This window comes from Malania oleifera, chromosome 13, assembly GCF_029873635.1.
Source record: "Malania oleifera isolate guangnan ecotype guangnan chromosome 13, ASM2987363v1, whole genome shotgun sequence".
NCBI classification, from domain to species: Eukaryota; Viridiplantae; Streptophyta; class Magnoliopsida; order Santalales; family Ximeniaceae; genus Malania; species Malania oleifera.
The window spans coordinates 29,550,177-29,572,163 of NC_080429.1; the positions used below are offsets into that span (position 1 = coordinate 29,550,177).

Consider the following 21,987-nt stretch of genomic DNA (forward strand, 5'->3'; position numbering starts at 1 on the left):
ACAGAGGATGCGTATCTATCTTCTAAACACTGATTGGAAGTTGTGGAGAGTTGTCTCTAGGGGTAATTATGTTCCTATGAAAAATGAGGGTACAACTAGAGTTCCTAAAACTGAGGAAGAATACAACGATGATGATATGAAAGCTATTAGTTTGAATGTCACTGTTATGAATATTTTTTATTGTGGTCTTGATGTAAATGAATTTAATAAAGTTATGACATGTTCATTTGCTAAGGAGATATGAGATAAGTTAGAGGTCACATATGAGGGTACTAGAGATGTAAAAGATAGTAGGATTGATATGTTGACCAGTGAGTATGAAGCATTTAGGATGAACACTTGTGAGTCCATTTAGAGCATGTACACCAGATTCACACACATCATTAATTCACTGTATGCATTAGGCAAGACCTATCCTACATATGAGATGATTAGGAAAGTCTTTAGAGGCTTGCCTCCTGTTTGGGAAGTTAAGGCTATGACCATTTCTAAGGGTAGAGACCTTAAGGCCATGACATTAGATGAGTTGATAGGTTCACTGATCACCTATGGATTAGCTATAAATGAGAGACTTAATGAACATAATTGGTTGAAAAAGGTAATTGCTTTGAAAACTTCCACTAATACATCTAGTGAGTGCAGCGAACCTGATTCTGGGGATGATATGGCCATGCTAATTAGGAAATTCAGTAGATTCTTCAGGAAGAATAGTACACCATACAAAAGGTATAAGGAGTCTACATTTGAGAAGGTAGAGTTGAGTAAAAGAAAGGAGAACTCAAATGCTCCTACGTGCTATAACTGCAATAAGGTTGGACATATCAAGCTAGATTGTCCCTTACTGAAAAAGGAAGACTGAAAAAGGAAGTTAGGAAAAAGAAGAAAGCCATGAAAGCGGACATTTCATGGGATAAACTAAGCAGCAGTGACTCAGACTCAGACCGTAGTGACTTAGAGGTTGCTAATTTGTGTTTGATGGCACATGATGATGATGTATTGTCTTCTTGCTTTTTATCTTTATATTATTCTTCTGATGATTGTGATTCTGATAATATGTCTACTTTTAGAGAATTGCAATTTGAATATATTCGTGTATCTAAACTGTTGAATAAAATGACCAAGGAGAATGATGCTTTGAAAAAGAATTGCAAGAATTGGTCAAAATTATTTGAAATGGCAAAAAATTCTCATGCTTCTATTCTTAAAGAAAAAGATTTGAGAATTAATGAGCTTGAAAGAAAATTGGAGGATAGTTCCAAAATTGTTTTTAAAATTTACCGAGGGCCAACGTAATTTTGAAAAAAATGCTTGGAGCCCAAAGAAACTCTCTTAGCAATGAGGGACTTGGTTTTAATGGTGTTGAAAATATTAGACGACCTAATCTTTATTTAGGACACTTCACACGTGAATCAAAATCTAAAATCACACCTAAAGATCCAAGATGTTGATTAAAATGTTTTAAATGCAAGCAAATTGGTCACATTCAATTTGATTGCCCACTTAGAAATAAACATGTAAAAATTAGAAAGTTGTGAGTAGTTAAGGGTGATCTAGTCACTAACCCCTGTGGACCCAACATAATCTGGGGACCAGTGTCAGTTACTTAGTTTATCTTGTAGGTGTGTTTGGGATCGGCCTCTTCAAAGGACAGGTGGTACCTATATAGCAGGTGCTCACGACACATGATCGGCGATAAAGCGAAGTTTTTATTCGTCACTCCCATGGATGGAGGATACGTGATGTTTGGTGACAATGCAAAGAGACGCATCATTGGCATAGGTAAGGTCGGTAAGGATCCTTCCCTGATTATTGATAATGTTCTATTAGTTAATAGCTTGAAGCATAATTTATTGAGCATTAATCAATTGTGTGATAAAGGCTATAAGGTTTCATTTGAAAAATGATAAATGCATAGTTGAAAGTAAATCAGATCATAAAATTCTTTTCACTGCAGAACACCATGAAACTGTATATACTACTACCTTTGATAATCTAGCTTCACAACAAGTAACTTGTTTTTCTGCAATAAATGAAGTTAGTTGGTTATGACATAGGCGCTTAAGACACGTTAGCATGGACTTGTTGTCAAAACTAGTAAGAAAAGATTTGGTGAAAGGCTTGCCTAAAACACCATTCGTGAAAGATAAAATCTGTGATGCATGTCAAATGGGTAAGCAAACAAAATCTAGCTTTAAGAAAAAGAAATTTATATCTACTACTAGACCGCTTGAAATGCTTTACTTGGATTTATTTAGTCCTAACTCTGTGCAATGTTTAGGTGAAAGATCATATGCTTTTGTTATTGTTGATGACTATTCTAGGTTCAAATGGGTGCTATTTCTCTTATATAAAAAGGAATTATGTGAACAATTTACTAAGCTATGCAGTAGAATTCAAAATGAAAAAGGCTATAAGATAACTCATATAAGAAGTGATAGAGGCACTGAATTTAAAAATGATGGCATAAAAAATTTTTGTGACCTAGAGGGCATATCACACAACTTTTCTGCACCCAGGATCTCTCAATAAAATGGTGTAGTAGAAAGAAGAAATAAGTCATTGCAGAAAATGGGTAGGACTATGCTGAATGACCATAAATTGCCTAAATATTTTTGAGCAGAGGCTATAAATGCTACATGTTATGTCATGAATAGGGTGTTGATTAGACCTTCACTTAATAAAACCCCTTATGAATTATGGAACAACCATAGACCTAACATTTCCTACTTTCATGTTTTTGGTTGTAAATGCTTTGTGCTTAGGGATAATGAACATCTAGGGAAATTTGATTCTAAATCTGATGAAGACATTTTCCTAGATTATTCTTTTAATAGTAAAGCATATATAGTTTTCAATAAAAGAACTTTAACTGTCATTGAATCTATTCATGTTCTATTTGATAAATCTAATCCATTTTCTAAGAAAGATGATGAAGATGACATTGACATTAGAAAATGTTTAAACAAGTTATCTATTGAAAACAATGCAAGTGAGAATTCAGAAATTAATGATAAATCATCTGAAGTTAATAACAATGACAATGAAATTCAGGAGTTGCCTAGGGATTAGAAATTCATTAGAAACCATCCTATAGATCAAATCATAGGTAAATCTTCCCGTGGTGTAGCCACAAGATCTTCCTTGAAAAACCTAGTGAGTCATTTTGCTTTCTTATCCCAAGAAGAACCTAAAAATGTTAAAAAAGCCATAGAAGATGAGCCTTGGGTGATTTTCATGCAAGAAAAACTTAATCAATTTGAAAGAAGCAAAGTGTGGACCCTAGTTTCCAGGCCTATTGATCATACAATTATTGGAACTAAATAGGTATATAGAAATAAGAAAGATGAGAATGAGATAATGACTAAAGATAAGGCTAGACTAGTTGCCCAAGGTTATAATCAGGAGGAGGGGATAGATTTTGATGAAACCTATGCTCTTGTTGCTAGAACAGAAGTCATTCGTATGCTACTTGCTTATGCTGCTTTTAAAAACTTTAAATTATATCAAATGAATGTTAAAAGTGCATTTCTTAATGTCTATATTAATGAAGAAGTGTGTGTAGAACAATTACCCTATTTTGAAAATCATAAATATCCAGATCATGTATACCGGTTGTCCAAAGCCTTGTATGGATTGAAATAAGCTGCTATAGCTTGGTATGAGAGGCTTAGTGGTTTTCTACTAAAAAATGAGTTTACCCGTGGCAAAATCGATACTACACTTTTTATCAAATCCAAAAATGATGATATGCTTATTGTTCAAATTTATGTCGATGAAATCATTTTTGGAGCCACTAATGATGAGTTGTGCAATGAGTTTATCAAATGCATGTAAAGTGAATTTGAAATGAGCATGATGAGTGAACTTAGTTCTTCTTAGGGCTGCAAAGTAAACAAGCTAAATATGGGACTTTTATTTGCCAATCTAAATACGTTAGGGACTTGCTAAAGAAATTTAACATGGAAGATAGCAAAGTTCTTGGTACTCCCATGAGCTCTTCCATTAAACTTGATAAAGATGAGTAAGGAATCTCCGTTGATGTGAAATTGTATCGTTACATGATTGAGAGTCTTATTTTTTGAATTGATGTAGAATTACTCATCTTGTCCAATCCCACCAAGCCTGGGCTATTGCACAAGTCTTCAGCCTTTGAATTTGGGAAACAACAATCTCTCAGGAACAGTTCCAGCAACGTTCAGGTTCCTTAAAGTGCTCAACATACTCTTTGTTTACAGCAACTCACTAGAAGGCTCACTTCCCAGCTCCCTCTACCTTTTGAAAAACCTCCATATGATCAATATTTACAAAAACAGGTTTAGCAGAAGCATTCTTCCCCTCTGTGGTTCAAGGTATTTGAGGATGGACTTATCAAACAACAGCTTCTCAGGCCCAATTCCTTCTGAATTAGCCATGTCAAAAAATCTAATCTATCTCCGCCTTGCACACAATCAATTGAACAGTAGCATTCCTTTTGATTTCAGCCATCTCACTGAGCTCAAACTACTTGACTTATTAGACAATCTTTTAACTGGAGAAGTTCCACAGGAGCTCTCAAACTGCTCAAACCTTGCACAGGTTTTACTCAACAACAATGAATTCAGAGGTGCAATTCCTCCATGGCTAGGGGCCTTGCAAAAACTCGTGGTGATCGATCTCTCATCTAACAACTTTAGTGGAACTGTGTAGTGATCCTTAAAAAAATAATAATAATAATTAAAATTAAAATCAAAATTTTTTTAAAGAATATTTTAAAAAAATTATTAAATAAATAAATTAAATATTATTATTAATTAAATTATATAATATAATATTTTATGTTATATTAGGATAAGTATACATTCTCAGGAATAATTCATTACCTTCCTGAGAACAAAATTGAAGACAACTGAAGCTGCGCCCAAGACTTTCATGCTCTCATCGTCTTCTCTCTCCCATTCTTCTCAATCTCGTCTTCAATATTCGGTCGATCGGAAATCTGAAGATACCGTTGGGTTCCTATCACCGCCACTAACAATCCTACTGGAGCGGATTTATCGTAGGAGCGGTGTAGGCATATCTCCTAGGGTAAGGCTAAATCTCAAACTTATCTCAAATTTTCTTAAACCATAAGCCCAATTAACAAACCGAAATTGTCAGGAGACTTATGGGGAGATTCTCTACAATCTAACTAGACCGGGTTTTCGAATTGTAGCTTCAGGACACCAATCCTAAATCAGGGGTAAGTTTAATAATTTAAACTTTATTAGGCTATTTAGGATATTCAGAACCTAGGAAAATTTTACAAAAAGTTAATCTAGGGATTGTGACGAATAATGTGGTTAAGTTTGAATTTTGGGGTTTTAGGGATTTTAAAACACTGTGGGGCGTAGGCCGGGGTGTTAGCGGGCTTTTAGGAATCAGGTAAGGGGATTAAGTTAAGTCAGTAATTTTATGAAATTTGAATCAATTTAATTGTTTTGTTTATGTAAATTTATTTATTTATTTATTCATTTGGGACTTTAAAGGCTATTTTGAAAACCAACCATTCAAAATGGATTTTACAAACCTAGGATATATGATATGATATTTTTGAATAAAATGAACAGTGGAAAACTTGTTTGTTTATATGGATATGTTAAAATATGAAAAATCGTGTGGCGGATGATTTAATTGGTATGAATTATTGTATATCTAGATTTGGGATTTTGAAATACTGAATTATTTGAGAAATATTGGAAATGTTTGTGAAAATACTGGAACTGTTTATGAAATGAAGGAGTTTGAAATAAAGGCTAGTGGTCGGGTATTATTTGATTGGCCAAGGGCCAGGATTATTATTTGACGGCCGAGGGCTAGGGTTTATTTAAATGACTATGAGCGGGATTGTATTTGTGGCCAGGGGCCAGGTTTTTGGAATAACAAAAAATATATGTGAATTGATATTTTAAATGGTGATTTCTATTATTTAAATTGCATGATATGCTTTAGGAACTCTGAGGACCGGTGTATTGTGAGCACGGTATTGTTGCTAGTTAGACCATGTGCACCCACACTGTTTTGGATAGAAGTGTAGGGGGTCCAATCAACTACCTGCGTGAGGTTGAAGTAAGGGCTTCGGACCTGCAGCTTTGCTGTGGATGCCTGCAGATGTGTTTGTAGAGCATGTTATTTTATTGACTTTGTTTGGGCTGATCACCCATGCCTAGTCCAGCCTTCAGGCCGCACAACCCATACCATGAGGGAAGTAAATGACGTGTTTGTCACAGGGAGTGTCTTATATGCATATCTGTTAATTTATGTGAATACGAATAATTAATAAGATAATTTCGAATGCTTGCTGAGAAAGGTGAGTGCCCTAATGGTAGTAATGGTATTAAAGCAGAGAGAAGCTACTTGTATGGGCGAGTAATCTTCCCTATCCTCGGCTAATTGTGTGCGTGAGTGTAAAATAAGAATTATTTCATAAATGTGTTTATTTATTTAGTGAACTGGTATTTTTCTGTACACTAAACGCATGCTAGCCACACACTGACATTAACTTAGTCTTTCATTTACTGAGCCGTGCCTCACCCCTACTTTACAAACTATCTTTTCAGGAAATCCTAGAGATCGGGTCTAGTAGGCTAGAGGAGCCGGGCTAGCGGGGTAGATTTATGTAGATAGTGTGTATGAATAGAGAGTTTATTTTATTAGAATTTTATGGGTTGTAATTACGTGAAAATGGATATATTTGTGTATAAAGATAGTTAAAACTCTAGTAATGTAATTTGGGGATTTTGTATTTTATTTTCGCTGCATATATTTGTTTTATATTTGATGAGTAAGGTATCAGGTACACAGATGTCACTAAAGTAGCACCTCGGGCCATGTAGCAGGTCAGGGTCGTTACAAGTCGTATAAGAGCCTAGGTTTGCTATGTTTTGTAAACTTTGAGGATTGATAATTACCATAGTATAGGTTGAGATAAGATAGGGATAGGAGTTGGTAGGTTAAGATGAGTTTTAGTCTAGAAGCTTGGAGGCAGAAATCTATTGACAAACTTCTGTGATTTTCTGAATCAGTCGCGAGTTTCAAAAAACCATGGTAAATCCATCGATGGTTTCGTTTTTAGGTTAAGGGACCGGAACTCACAAAATTTAGGTTGGAATGTTAGGATGAGTGGGTATATGGGTGAAGTTAATGTTAGGATGAAGATTTTTACCTCAATGGTTTTGTGATAGAATTGGAATATGAATTATTAAATTAGAACCTATATATTATATCAGTTCCATTATTCCATATTTGCATTAATTATGTTAAATATGAAATTTCTAAGTCGGGTTATATCCTACTTACATACTGTCAAATAGTGTCATTGCATTATTTGATTCAGGTGCAACCTACTTATTTGTGTCTAGGGGATTTGTTAAACTATGTGGGTTAAGGGCTCAACTGTTAGAGACCGAGTTAGTAGTAGGCAAACCGACAAGGTCAGTGTTAATATGTAGCAAGGTGATTAGGGATTATCCAGTAGAGATTCAGGGAAGAGTGCCGCCTGCTAGTTTGATAGTCTTTGATATGCATGGTTTTGACATTATTTTGGGCATGAACTGGCTAGCATCCAGTTACGCGAGCATTGACTGTCACGGGAAGGAAGTGGTATTTAGACCTCCTGGGGAGCAGGAGTTTGTATTTGTTGGGTCGTGTGTACGTTCAGCACCACGACGCCTTTTTGCTATCCAGGCAAAGAGGTTTCTTTTGGAGGGATGTTAGGGTTACCTTGCAATGGGGAAGGAAGCGCCGAAAGAGGAACTCAAGTTGGAAGATCTCCCAGTGATAAGGTAGTTCTTTGACATTTTTTTAGAGGATTTATCAGGGTTGCCTCTTGATCGGGAGGTGGAATTTACAATAGAGTTGATTCTAGGGACAACACCAATCTCTAAAGCCCCATACAAAATGGGTCCAGTTGAATTAAAGGAGTTAAAGGAGCAACTACAGGAGCTTCTAGACAAGAGGTTTATCAAACCAAGTGTATCGCCCTGGGGGTGCACCGATGTTGTTTGTGAAGAAGAAGGATGGCTTGATGAGGATATGCATCGACTACCGAGAGATTAATAAAGTAACGATAAAGAACAAGTATCCATTAACCCGAATTGACGACCTGTTTGATCAGCTTCAGGGTATGCAAATTTTCTCTAAAATCGATTTGTGATCTAGATATCATCAAGTAAAAGTTAGATCAGATGATGTATTGAAGACTGCTTTTCAAACTTGGTACATCCATTACGAGTTCTTGGTTATGCCATTCGGGTTGACGAATGCTCAAGTAGTATTCATGGATCTAATGAATAGAATTGAAATTAGGAATAGCTTCCCAAGAGGGTGGGGGGTGAATTGGATTTTAAAAAATTTCTTTTAATTCCTTTTAGAATTCTTAACCTTATTTTATTTCTTTTAACCAATTCGTAACTGATTTGTTTAATTTGTTAAGCACTCAAAAACTTAGTTTCTTTACTTAATTTTTAACCATACAAGCATCCAATCATTCAACCAAACCAATCAACTAAAATTAGAAAGTAAACAAACAAGCCAATACACAGCACTAATGTAATAAAACAACTCAAGATGGTTGTTTGGTTATATTAGCCAAATTTGAACCAAGCCTTGTAGTGAATGAGAATTTTTGCTTGCTGATGTAAAGCCCTGTTTAAATGAATCCAATCACTCTTTCCAAATATTTAGAACTCAAATAAACTCTTGGTAAATTTATCTTTGAGATGTTAACCAAGTAACGTACTCCTATATGGTTTCTGCAAGATATGGTGTAACCAACGTACTCCCTTTCGGTTTCCGCAACCCAAATCAAAATTAAACCTTAAGTTTTTTGATTTCCAAATATACATAGTTATATGAATTTCAAATTTAAACCATTCACGCAATTTAAATATGCACTGAAAATAAAAAATACGGAAAGAGAGAGTGAGATTGGGATTTTTAGGAGGTTCGGCTTATACCCAGCCTACGTCCTCACCTTTGGGCAAAGGATTCACTAAACCTATTCTGTTGACGGGTGGAACAAAACATTTACAAGTGATACCCCGCGCTCAAACACTCCTTCACTTAGGTTAGAGCTCGCCTCTCCAAACGATATCCCCTTGTTCGATCACTCCTTTAGGCTAGAGCCCGCCTCTCTAAGTAATATCCCCTTGCTTAGCCAATGATCCAAACAATCCTTGGAATCTCAAGGAACTACAAGAAAACAATATATAATCTGCGTACAAGTATGCTCTCTTAAAAAGCAAGTTAGTACAATTTCCGCACTATATACTTGAATGTAAAATATCAATATGAAATAGAATGAAGCTCAAGTATAGAATTCACCAATATCCTTCTTAGATGAGGATTAGCAGTAGGAATTCAGAAGAGGAAGGATTAGCACTTCAGAATATCTCAGCAAAAGATATTTGCAATGAGTGAGCAAGAGAACTTTGGAAGAACAAGAGTGCTTTCAGCTTCTCAAAACAGATTTTTCAATTCTTGGATATATTTTGATTTGCAAAACCATGTATTTATAGGTTTTCAAACTTGTTTCCATGTTGAAAAAGTTTCTTTAGAGAGTTTCCCAAGTTTTTAAAAAGTTTGGAGCTTAAATAGCTATATTTTAAAAAAAATTAGATTTTAAAAAATTTTCTCGTTGAACAGTGTTTAGATGTCTAAGGATTCGAGTTCAGATGTTTGAAGTTCGTGAAACCCCTTTAAAAATGTACTGGACACAAGGTCAGATGTTTGAAGAGAGGGTTTAGACATCTGAATAGCTACTGCCTCTTTATTTTTTTTTTCAGAAAATCTTCAGACGTCTGAGGTGGTTCTGTGTGCTATTCAGATAGCTGAAGTCCCTTCCGTGAACAGTGTTCAGATGTTTGACAACAGTGACCCCGCTTCAGTGTTTTGATGATAACTTTTTCTATATAACTCCAAATTAGGTGTTCTTGGTGTCAAAAGAAAAATAAGAGAAAATAATACAACTTTCATGTTTAAAAAATTTTAAAATAAGGAGATTTTGATAGATAAAAATTCACCTCAATGCGGATGTATAAAAACTGACAGCATTTGAAAAAAACTCTTTTTGGTGCTTTTCATTCCAAAAATGATTCTAACCTTTTTAAAATAATTTTTGACCTTATAAAAATATTTTTCAGGTATTTTAAAAAGTATCTAGGTCTAAGAAGTTAACTTCAAAATATTTCAAACGATATTTTAAACATTAAAGCACTTACATGAGACTTCTAAAATATTAACATTCTAAGTTCTTGAGTCTTCATGCTTTGTCCTTGGATTGAGTCCATCTTTTCTTCAAGCTTTCATATTCTTTGAGCTTTCTCACTTTGCATTTCTTTGACTCTTTTGACTTTAATATTCCTTGGCTTTCAATAACTTATTCATGTCCTCATATTCTTCAAGGTTTAATATATCATCTTTAAATCCATGCTTTGACTCTTTTAAGCTTCATTTGATCCTTGTGAGCACTTTGACCTTGCTTTCTCATATATGAGCCATGAAATAATATTACTCACACAAATACGTTAAATTTCACTTGTTTGTTAGCATCAAAATAAGATAAGAAGATTTTAAGTGTTGTAAGGCTAACAAGGGTATTCCACGAGTACTTAGACCAGTTTGTTATTGTGTTTATAGATGATATTCTGGTCTACTTGAGAAGCCCTGAGGAGCATGAAGCTCATCTGAGACTAGTACTTCAGGTGCTCAGGGAAAAGAAGTTATTTGTTAAACTTAAGTAGTGTGAATTCTGGCTAGAGCAAGCTGCATTTCTGGGTCATGTGGTATCCAAGGAAGGGATTTTAGTGGATCCGAGCAAAGTAGAGGCTATAGTTGATTGGGCAAGGCTGAAGAATGAGCAGGAAGTCAGAAGTTTTCTAGGTCTTGCCGGATGCTACTGCCGATTTGTCAAGGGATTCTCCAGATTATCAGGGTCTTTAAAATGACTCACGAGGAAGAATGTGAAATTACGAATGTGAGCAGAGCTTCCAGGGGTTGAAGTAGCGTCTAGTCACTGCCCTAGTGTTGACCATTCCATCAGGTGAGGGTGGATTTGTAATTTATAGTGACGCATCATTGAAGGGACTTGGTTGTGTTCTTATGCAGCAAAGGAAAGTCATTGCGTATGTGCCTTGCCAGTTGAAAGAGTGCGAAAAGAACTATCCTATGCATGACTTGGAATTGGCAGCAGTTTTGTTTGCATTGAAGTTTTGTTTGCATTGAAGATCTGGAAACACTACCTTTATGGTGTAAGGGGCGAGATCTTTACTAACCATAAGAGTCTCAAGTACTTCTTCACCCAGAAGGAGTTGAATATGAGATAGTGCAGATGGCTCAAGTTTATAAAGGATTACGACTGCACCATTAGCTATTACCTAGGAAAGGCGAACACGGTAGCCAATGCATTGAGCCAAAAATCTGAGGGTACGTCAGCCTCAATAGTTATGGCTTCGCACCAAATCATGATGGACCTAGAGAGGTTAGGTGTAGAATTGGTAGAAGTGAATCATCAGACGTTCATTTCTAGTTTGGTGGTTCAATCGACTTTACGGGAGAGAATCAGAATAGCTCAGTTGAAAGATATAGAGTTGATGGAGATTATAGAGAAGATACAGGATGAGCAACACACAGACTTTAATGTTGCCGAGGATGGAGTTCTCAGATTTCACACTCGATTGTGTGTGCCAGATGACATAGAGATAAAGAGGACGATTTTGGGGGAAGCTCACCGTTCTCTTTATACTGTAAATTTGTGGGTCAATGCTTGACATGTCAGCAGGTAAAGACAGAACACCAGAGGCCAGCGGGACCACTTCAACCACTGAACATCCCTACGTGGAAATGGGGTCATATCTCGATGGACTTTATATCAGGATTGCCTTCAGCGTTACATAGGCAAAATACCATATGGGTAGTTGTTGACAGATTGACGAAGATTGCCTAATTCATTCCGGTTAGAACTAATTACTCCATGGATAAGCTGGCAGAACTCTATGTTCAAGAGATAGTTAGAATACGTGGCGTGCCCGTGTCCATCGTTTCAAATTGGGATCCATGGTTCACTTCCTTTTTATGGAAGAGTTTGCAGGGAGCATTGGGTTCTCAACTCACTTTCAATACTACATTTCACACTCAGACGGATGGATAGTCCGAATGAAAAATTTAGATTCTCGAAGATATGCTATGGGCATGTGTGTTAGATTTTGGGGGCAGTTGGATCCGATATTTGCCGTTGGTTAAGATTGCATACAATAACAGTGACCAGCCTAGCATTGGAATGGCACCATATGAGGTTTTGTATGGTCCCTGGTGTTGATCTCCATTGTATTGGGATGATGTAGGTGAGCAGCAGATTTTGGGGCCATAACTTGTTCAGCAGGCCTCTGCAAAGGTCGAGCTTATCAGGGAAAGGATTAAAGCAGCCCAGAGTCGGCAGAAGAGTTATGCGGATACTGGCTGACAGGAGCTAGAATTCGAGATAGGTGATATGATATTCTTGAGGATTGCTCCGATGAGGGGGTGATGAGGTATGGAAAGAAGGGCAAGTTGAGCCCTAGATACATTGGGCCGTTCGAGATTCTAGAGAGGATTGGTTCGGAGGCATACAAGATAGCATTACCCTCAGCGCTGTCTAGGATACACGGCGTGTTCCACATGTCCATGTTGAGGAGGTACGTTCTAGACCCCTCACATGTGATCAATTATGAGTCGTTGGAGATCGGGGATGCTCTGGCATACAAGGAGATACCAGTTTAGATTCTGGATCAGAAAATACAGGAACTGCATACCAAGGATTTACCATTAGTGAAGGCGCTGTGGAAAAATTATGCATTTGAGGAGACTTCTTGGGAGTTAGAAACAGAAATATGCCAGAAGTACTCACAAATGTTATATGAGGGCTAGTGCCAGACGGGTAAAGGTATGGTCGTATATAAAGGGATTAGAGTAGGTTGTGTGGTTAGTTGTGTATAGTTTTAATTATGGATAGTTTTTGGAAAAATTTATTATGGATATTGTAATTTCCCAAAGGCATTATTGTAACCATGGTATTCCTCCGCTATAAGTGAGGGTAGCTAATAAATATGAGACGGGACCACTATGTGGGTGGCTACCAACTCTTCTGTGGACAGGGATAGTGAGTTAAGAATGTGATTGATAATAGTTAAAAAATTTTGAGGACGAATTTTTTGTAAGGAGGGGAAAATGTAGTGATATTAAAAAAATTAAAATTAAATATTTAAAAAAAATTAAAAATTATTTAAAAAATAAATAATTAATTAAATTATATAATATAATATATTAATATAATATTTTATGTTATATTAGGATAGGTATACATTCTTAGGAAGAATTCATTATCTTCCTGAGAACGGAACTGAAGACAATTGAAGCTGTGCCCAAGACTTTCACGCCCTCCTCATCTTCCCTCTTTCACTCTCCTCAATCTCATCTCAAATATTTGACCGATCAGAAATCTGAAGATACCGTTGGGTTCCTATCACCGCCACCGACAATCCTACTAGAGCGGATTTGTCGTAGGAGCGGCGTAGGCATATCTCCTGGGGTAAGGCTAATTCTCAAACTTACCTCAAATTTTCTTAAACCATAAGCTCAATTAACAAACAAAAATTATCAGGAGACTCGTGGGGAGATTCTCTACAATCTAGCTGGAGCGGGTTTTCGAATTGGAACTTCAGGGCACCAATCTTAAATCGGGGGTAAGTTTAATAATTTAGGCTTTATTAGGCTATTTTGGGTATTCAGAACCTAGGAAAATTTTAGGAAAAGTTAATTTGGGGTTTGTGATGAATAATGTGGTTAAGTTTGAATTTCAGGGTTTCTGGGATTTTGAACGTCGTGGGACGTCGGTCGAGATGTTAGCGGGTTTTTCAAGAATCAGGTAAGGGGATTTAGTTAAGTCAATAATTTTATGAAATTTTGAATCAGTTTAATTGTTATATTTATATGAATATATTTATTTATTTATTAATTTGGGACTTTAAAGGCTTTTTTGAAAACCAACCGTTCAAAATGGATTTTACAAACATAGGATATATGTTATGATATTTTTGAATAAAATGAATAGTGGAAAGCTTGTTTGTTTATATGGATATGTTAAAATGTGGAAAATCGTGTGGCAGATGATTTAATTGGTATGAATTATTGTATATCTGGATTTGGGATTTTGAAATACTGAATTGTTTGAGAAATACTGGAAATGCTTGTGAAAATACTAGAATTGTTTATGAAATGAAGGAGTTTGAAATAAAGGCCAGTGGCCAGGTATTGTTTGATTGGCCAAGGGCCAGGATTATTATTTGACTGTCGAGGGCAGGGGTTTTATTTAAACGACTATGAGCGGGATTGTATTTGTGGCCGGGGGCTAGGGTTTTGGAATAATAGGAAATATATGTGAATTGATATTTTAAATGGTGATTTCTATTATCTAAATTGCATGATATGCTTTAGGAACCCTGAGGACTAGTGTATTGTGAGCACGGTATCGTTGCTAGTTAGGCCATGTGCACCCACATTGTTTTGGATAGAAGTGTAAGGGGTCCAACCAACTGCTTGCGTGAGGTTGAAGTAAGGTCGTCAGACCTGCAACTTTGCCATGGATGCCTGCAGATGTATTTGTAGAGGATGTTATTTTCTTGACTTTGTTTAGGGTGATCACCCTATGCCTAGTCTAGCCTTCAGGCCGCACAACCTATACCATGGGGGAAAATGGCGTGTTTGTCACATGGAGTGTCTTATACGCATATCTGTTAATTTATGTGAATATGAATAATTAATAAGATAACTTTGAGTGTTTGCTGAGAAAGGTGAGTGCCCTAATAGCAGTAATGGTATTAGAGTAGAGGGAAGCTACTTGTATGAGCGGGTAATCTTCCCTATCCTTGGCTAATTATGTGTGTGAGTGTAAAATAAGAATGATTTCATAAATATGTTTATTTACTTATTGAACTGGTATTTTTCTTTACACTAAACGCATGCTGGTCACACACTGACATTAACTTAGTCTTTCCCTTATTAAGTTGTGCTTCACCCCTACTTTACAAACTATCTTTTCAGGAAATCCCAGAGATCGGGTCTAGTAGGCTAGAGAAGTTGGGCTAGCAGGGTAGATTTATGTAGGTAGTGTGTAAGGACAGAGAATTTATTTTTGTGGAATTTTATGGGTGTTAATTATGTGAAAATGGATATATTTATGTATAAAGATAGTTCGAACTTTGGTAATGTAATTTGGGGATTTTGTATTTTATTTCCGCTGTGTATATATGTTTTATATTTGATGAATAAGGTATCAAGTATACAGACATCACTAAAGTAGCACCTTGGGCCACGTAGTGGGTCGGGGTTGTTACAAACTATCCCTATAGTGCTCGAAAACTGTTAAAGAATGCTTAATGTCACGACCTTAGACCTTTCTCCAAGCCAACCGTGCCAACACTTAGCAATATTCACACCAACTGTGATACTAAGTTAGCCTAACCTGCTAGATGGACACCAAAGTTGATAAGGGAGAGCTAGAGAGTTTGAGAGAATGAAGACACTTGTACTGATTGGAGGATGCTTTACAACACTTTGAGGGTTTTTAGGGTTGGATTGGCCAAATGAGGCCTCCACCTATTTATACCCTTCCACCTCCTCAATGGATGGTGGAGATCAATTTGAATCTATGACCTAGATTCATCTTCTAGACTATTCATCTATATATTTGCAAGGAAGGTTCTAGCATATGTACATTCCAATAGAATATAGAAATATCTAGTAGCTTCTACTACACTCTAGGATACTTTAGAGAGTTTTCCACGGTTCTAGATCACTCTAGGAAATTCTAGAGAGTTCTTCATAAATCCGGAGTGTTCTAAATTCTTCTTTAATTTAGCCTTTTAAAATTTTCTATACTTGTGCGGAGCGTTACACTCTCCCCCACCTATTCGAGTGGCGTCCTCATTGCTTCCTTGTATCATCACAGGTGGTCTTCGAAGTGCCAAAGGTCTTTTTGTGCTTCCCAACTAGCTTCACTTTTTGGCAATCCCTTCCATTTAACCAAATATAGGGTGCATGGAGGCACCCCCACCTTTGCACGTCTCTATCGGTGAGTACCTTCTCAACCTCCTTGTCAAAGGACTTAGTTTCTATGGGATTTGCTCTCTTTGAGTCGTTTCTGATCAAGTCTTCCATCTCTTGATGATATGGCTTTAGCAGGCTTGCACGAAAGACTGGATGGATCTTTAAACTAGGAGGTAGTTCAAGTTTGTAAGAAACTTTCCCTACCCTCCTTGTTACAGGAAATGGGCCTTCATATTTCCTAATCAACCCCTTGTGCACCTTTCTGAAGGCCTTAAATTGTTGCAAAAGCAATTTGACCATAAACATATCTCCTACTCGGTTCATCCTTCTCATGGCTTTGTTAAGGTAAGAGCGAGTTACTTCTGTTTGCTCCTTCCAAAACTTACCCATGTGGTGTGCCCCCTAGGCTCTTCCCCTTATAAGCTATATCAATAGTGGAGGGTGTAAGTGGTTGTTGTCCGGTGACAATCTCGAATGGGCTATGACCCATTGATTCACTCTTTTGTAAGTTATATAAAAATTGTGCCACATTAAGGAGTCGCGTCCAATCCTTTTGGTTGGCACTAACAAAGTGCCTTAAGTAGCACTCCAATAAAGCATTCACCCTCTCTGTTTGTCCATCCTTTTGTGGGTGGAAGCTTGTGGAGAAATGCAACTTTGAGCCAAGGAGTTGGAACAACTCCCTCATAGTCGTCCAGTGAAGCGGGGATCTCTATCACTTATGATAGTCCTCGACAACCCCCAATATTTTACCACATTCTTAAAGAAAAGCCTAGCTGCCTCTTCAGTCGAACAATTTGCAGAAGTCGATATAAATGTGGCATATTTAGAGAATCTATCCACCACTACTAAAATGGAACCAGACCCTTCTGACTTTGGTAATGCGGAGATGATGTCCATGGATACACTTTCCCATAGCCACTTTGGTATTGGTAATGGTTCTAACAAGCTCCTAGGTAAAGTATTCTCTACCTTATCTTGTTGGCATACGATACAAGTTTTCACATATAGCTCTATCTCATCCTGCATTTATGGCCAATAGTAGGCTAATTCAAGGAGCGAACAAGTCCTACGCTGTCCAGGATGACCAGCCCACTTCGTGTCATGGCAAACCTTGATAAGGCTTCTCCTTATGTTGTTCCATTTGGGGACATAAATCCTTCGTCCTTTTGTGTAAAAAATGTTATCTTCAAGCCAAAATCTCTTTTTATGGCCATCCTTGACAATCTCAATCAACTGTCTAGCCATAAGATCATGTTCCATTCCTTCCTTGATCTAGTCAAGGGCATCACCTCTAGCCTTGGTGATGGGAGCCAACTCCTATTTTCTACTCAATGCATCAGCCACATTTGTTTTGTTGGGTTTGTACTCAAGCTTGTAATCAAAATCGGCTAGGAAATCCTCCCAACTAGCTTGCTTAAGGACCAACTTCTTTTGGGACTAGAAATAGCTAGTGGCTACATTATCAGTTTTTATCATGAAATGAGAGCCAAGTAAGTAGTGGCACCAACTGTGAAGACAATGCACCATAGCTGTCATTTCCTTCTTTTGTACCGTGTAATGTCGCTCTGTCTTATTTAGCTTACGGCTCTCATAGGAAATCAGATGTCCTTCTTGCATAAACACTCTTCCATTATAGTTGCCTTTAAGTCTTCAAAGGCATTTTGACACCTCACAGACCAACTCGACACCTTGGCCTTCTTTAGGAGATTAGTCAAAGGAGCTGCTCTTGCTGATTAGCCCTTGATGAACTGCCGATAGTAGTTGACCGACCCAAGGAATAATCGTAGCTCGAAGACTTTGGTAGGTGGCTCTCATTGTTTGATAGCTTCCACTTTGGCTTCATTCATTCTTCGAGTTCTCACCTTGATTACATGTCCAAGGAAGTGCACTTCTTCTCGAGCAAAAGAGCCCTTCTCTTTCTTGATATATAACTCATTTTCCCTTAATACCTTGAACACAATTCGTAGGTGGTTGGCATGCTCCTCAAGTGTGTTGCTATAGATGAGTATGTCATCTAAGTATACTACTATGAACTGATCAAGATATGGGTGAAAATTTTCATTCATGAGGGTGCAAAATATAGCAGGAGCATTGGTTAAACCAAAAGGCATTACCAACCATTTGAATGAGCCATACCATGTTACGCAAGTGGTCTTTGGTTTGTCTCCCTCCGCGATTTGAACTTGATAATATCCCAACCTTAGATCCACCTTCGAGAAGTATTTAGCTTTCCCAAGCCTATCAAACAAGTCAGCTATTAAAGGAATATGATATTTGTTTTTTATAGTTACCTTATTGAGGGCGGCCCGATAGTTGATGTAAAATCTCAATGTTCCATCATGCTTCTTTTGGAATAAGACTGGTGCCCCATAAGGTGATTTTGATGGTCAAATTTGACCTGCATTCAATAATCCCTTCAACTGTCTCCATAGATCCTCTAATTCTGTTGGTGCCATACGGTAAGGTGCCAAGGAAGGTGGCCTTGCATCGGGCTTCAACTCAATCTTACAATCCACCTCTCTCCTAGGTAGTAACTACTTAGGCAACTCTGGTGGCATTACATACTTGTTCTCTTGAAGGACTTCCTTGATATTGTTAGGAAGTTCCTTACTTCCATCTGTTACGAGGTCATTGTCTTTCAGGGTCGCAAGGTAGGTACATTCTCCTTTATTTAATCCCTTCTCAACCTATATGGCGGACAATATCTTGGTGGGATTTGGTGTGGTGGACGCCGGAACCATGCATGGAGACTCCTTCTCTAGGATACATATTGTATCACAATATGGTATTGGAACCACATTTACCTTCCTTAAGAAGTCCATGCTGAGTACCACCTTGAAGTCGTCCATATGGGCAATTGAGAAGTCCACGGTCCCTTTCCATGTGCCAAGGCGTACCTCAATGCCATAAACCATGCCATATATAGGCTTGGCACTTACATTGACTATCTTAACCCATCCATCTCCATTTAACACCTTTAAGCCAATCCTCATGGCTTCTTCTAGAGTGACAAAATTATAGGTGGCACTTGTGTCCACCATAGCTTGGGTCGACCACCCACTGATTATTGCCTCAACATACGTAAGCCCTTTGTTACTAGTTGTTTGGGGCTTGGCCTTCAAAGCATTAAGGAGTCGTAGAGAGCCAACATGATTCATAGCTTGTTCTTGGTTATCTTGGGCTTCATGTTCTTGCACAATAGATGCCAAGGATCCAAGCTTAGGGCACTCCCTCATGCGATGGGGACCTTTACACACAAAACAACTAATAGCCTTTGTAAAGCTCTTCTTTTTATCCTCAAACTCTTGCCTTAAGGGGGACTTGAAGTTTCCTCCCTTAGCCGGTTGCTTTCCCTTATCATCCCCACCTTTTCCAGTGTTCCCTTTAGAATTCTTTGACTTGGGGTGTTCATTTCGTTGGTACTTCGTAAGGGACTCTACCACGATAATGGCTTCATCCACATCCTTTACTCCTCGTCGTTGTAACTCTTGCTTAGCCCAATTTTGGAGACCATCAATGAAGTGGAAGAGGAGATCTTTAGCAGCTAGGTTAGGGATTTGAAGCATTAGAGTTGTGAATTTCCTAACATAGTCACTGATGGTGGTCTTATGTTTAAGTTCTCTAAGCTTCTTTCTTGCCTCATAGACCACGTTTTCAAGAAAGAACTACCTCTTCAACTCCTTTTTAAAATCCTCCCAAGTCTTTATGGAGCATAACCCCTTCTTCATATAGGCGTGTTTCCTACTCCACCAAAGGATAACATTATTATAGAGAAAAAGAGAAGCAATACGTACCTTAACTTGTTCCTCCTCAAGGTTTAAGCCTTCAAAGTATTGCTCCACTTGCCATAGCAAGTTCTCTACCTCTTTGGCATCTCAAACGCCTTTGAACTCCTTTGGCTTGGGCAAGTAAACCTTGGGGACATCCTTGATCCCACTAGTACTAGCAATGAATGTCGGTTGTACCTTATTTGCCTCAATTGATGCCTTAAGGGCATTAAGATGGGCCTACATGTTGCTAATAGCATCCATAACCTTCCTTTTTCAAGGTGTCCACATGTTCGGCTTGTCCCTACTTGGTGTATGTGATGGAGTCAAGTTCTTCCTTCATTTGGTTGAACTTCTCCATCGAATGACTTGTTAACGCTTCCAAGTCATCTTCCATCCTCTCAAGTTGGGGCAAAGCCTCACCAATAGTTTTCTCCAAGAGGGCAACCCATCCCTCCAAAGTAGCAAAATCCTCCCCGTGGACTTTGCTAGTGCCTCGAGCCTTCTTTCTGGCAAGGTTGGTGTCCCTTCCTCTTTATTCCTCACCATGGTTCTCCAACTCCCCTGTGCTTGACATGGTGCCTTCTTCCTTGATGTTCACCCCCCCAGTGAACCAAGCTCTGATACCACGTTGTCACGACCTTAGACCTTTCTCTAAGCCAACCACATGCCGAAACTTAGCAATATTCACACCAACTATGATGTTAAGTCATCCTAACCTACTAGATGGACACTAAATTTGACAAGAGAGAGCTAGAGAGTTTGATAGAATGAAGGCACTTGTATTTCTTGGAGAATTTTTTAGAACACTTTGAGGGTTTTTAGGGTTGGGCTAGCCAAATGAGGCCTCCACGTATTTATACCCTTCCACCTCCTCAATGGATGATGGAGATCAATTTGAATCCATGACCTAGATTCATCTTCTAGACTATTCATCTATATATTTACAAGGAAGGTTCTAGCATATGTACATTCCAATAGAATGTAGAAATATCTAGTAGCTTCTACTACACTCTAGGATACTCTAGAGAGTTCTCCACGGTTCTAGATCAATTTGGGATTTTCTAGAGAGTTCTTAATAAATCCAAAGTGTTCTAAATTCTTCTTTAATTTAGCCTCTTAAAATTTTCTGTACTTGTGCGAAGCGTTACATTAAGTTCTTAGTCCATAGCACAAACTTTCAGGTGAGATCCCCCCAGAGCTTGGTAACCTCACTAGTCTTAATATTCTTCAGCTGCAAAGAAACAACCTTTCAGGCCACATTCCTTCTACAATCCAATAGTGTAAAAGGCTCTATGAACTTAGGTTATTTGAGAACTCATTTACTGTTTCAATACCATCTGAGCTAGGCAGTCTTACCTAGCTGTAGGTGATGTTAGATCTCGGAAAAAATCTCCTTTATGAGGAAATTCCTTTATCTCTAGGGAACCTTTTGACGTTAAAGAGTTTGAACCTCTCTTGCAATAAACTCCATGGAAATTTTCCTTCATCACTTGGAAAGCTAGCAAGCCTCCAAATGCTAAACCTTTCAAATAATCATTTACAAGGAGAAATCCCTTCATCACTTTTAAAATTCCTAGTAAGCTCATTCTTAGGAAATGATGGACTTTGTAGCCCACCATTAGTATCCTGCTTGGAATCAGGGGATCAGGAGAAATGACTATTCAGCAAAGAGTTACAAGCATTGTAGTAGCCATTATCTTTACTTCCGCTGTTATTTGCATTGTGCTGCTTTATTTTATGCTTAGAATGTGGCTTGGCTGGAGCAAAGCTTTTCTTTAAAACCCGGATAATAGTGGAAATGGTCAGGAAAGAGAAGGGGAGACATGGGTTCATGGAAATGAGATGAGAAGGGATATGGAGAACTGGAAAGTGAATTCATTTCCACTGGTTCCTCCACACGATAAGGAATTTCCAATTTTCCAATCCTCAAAGGCATAGTGAAGTCATGGAGAATGGATTGGTTGAGTTGAGTGTATGTCCATTATATTTTTTTGTCATTTGTATTTCATTTTCCCCCTCATTCTTAGTTCTAACTAGGTTTTTCCCTTCTGTTTTGAAAAGTGAATTAGGAGGCTCCATATTGTGAAGTTATTCTCAACTATCAATAGTTCAAAATTTG

At 37.8% G+C, this 21,987-nt stretch overlaps 1 pseudogene; it reads left to right on the forward strand.

Moving 5' to 3' along the window:
- The first annotated feature begins 1,682 nt into the window (after positions 1 to 1,682).
- Positions 1,683 to 21,647, forward strand: LOC131145777 (LRR receptor-like serine/threonine-protein kinase GSO2; annotated as a pseudogene).
- Positions 21,648 to 21,987: the final 340 nt, after the last annotated feature.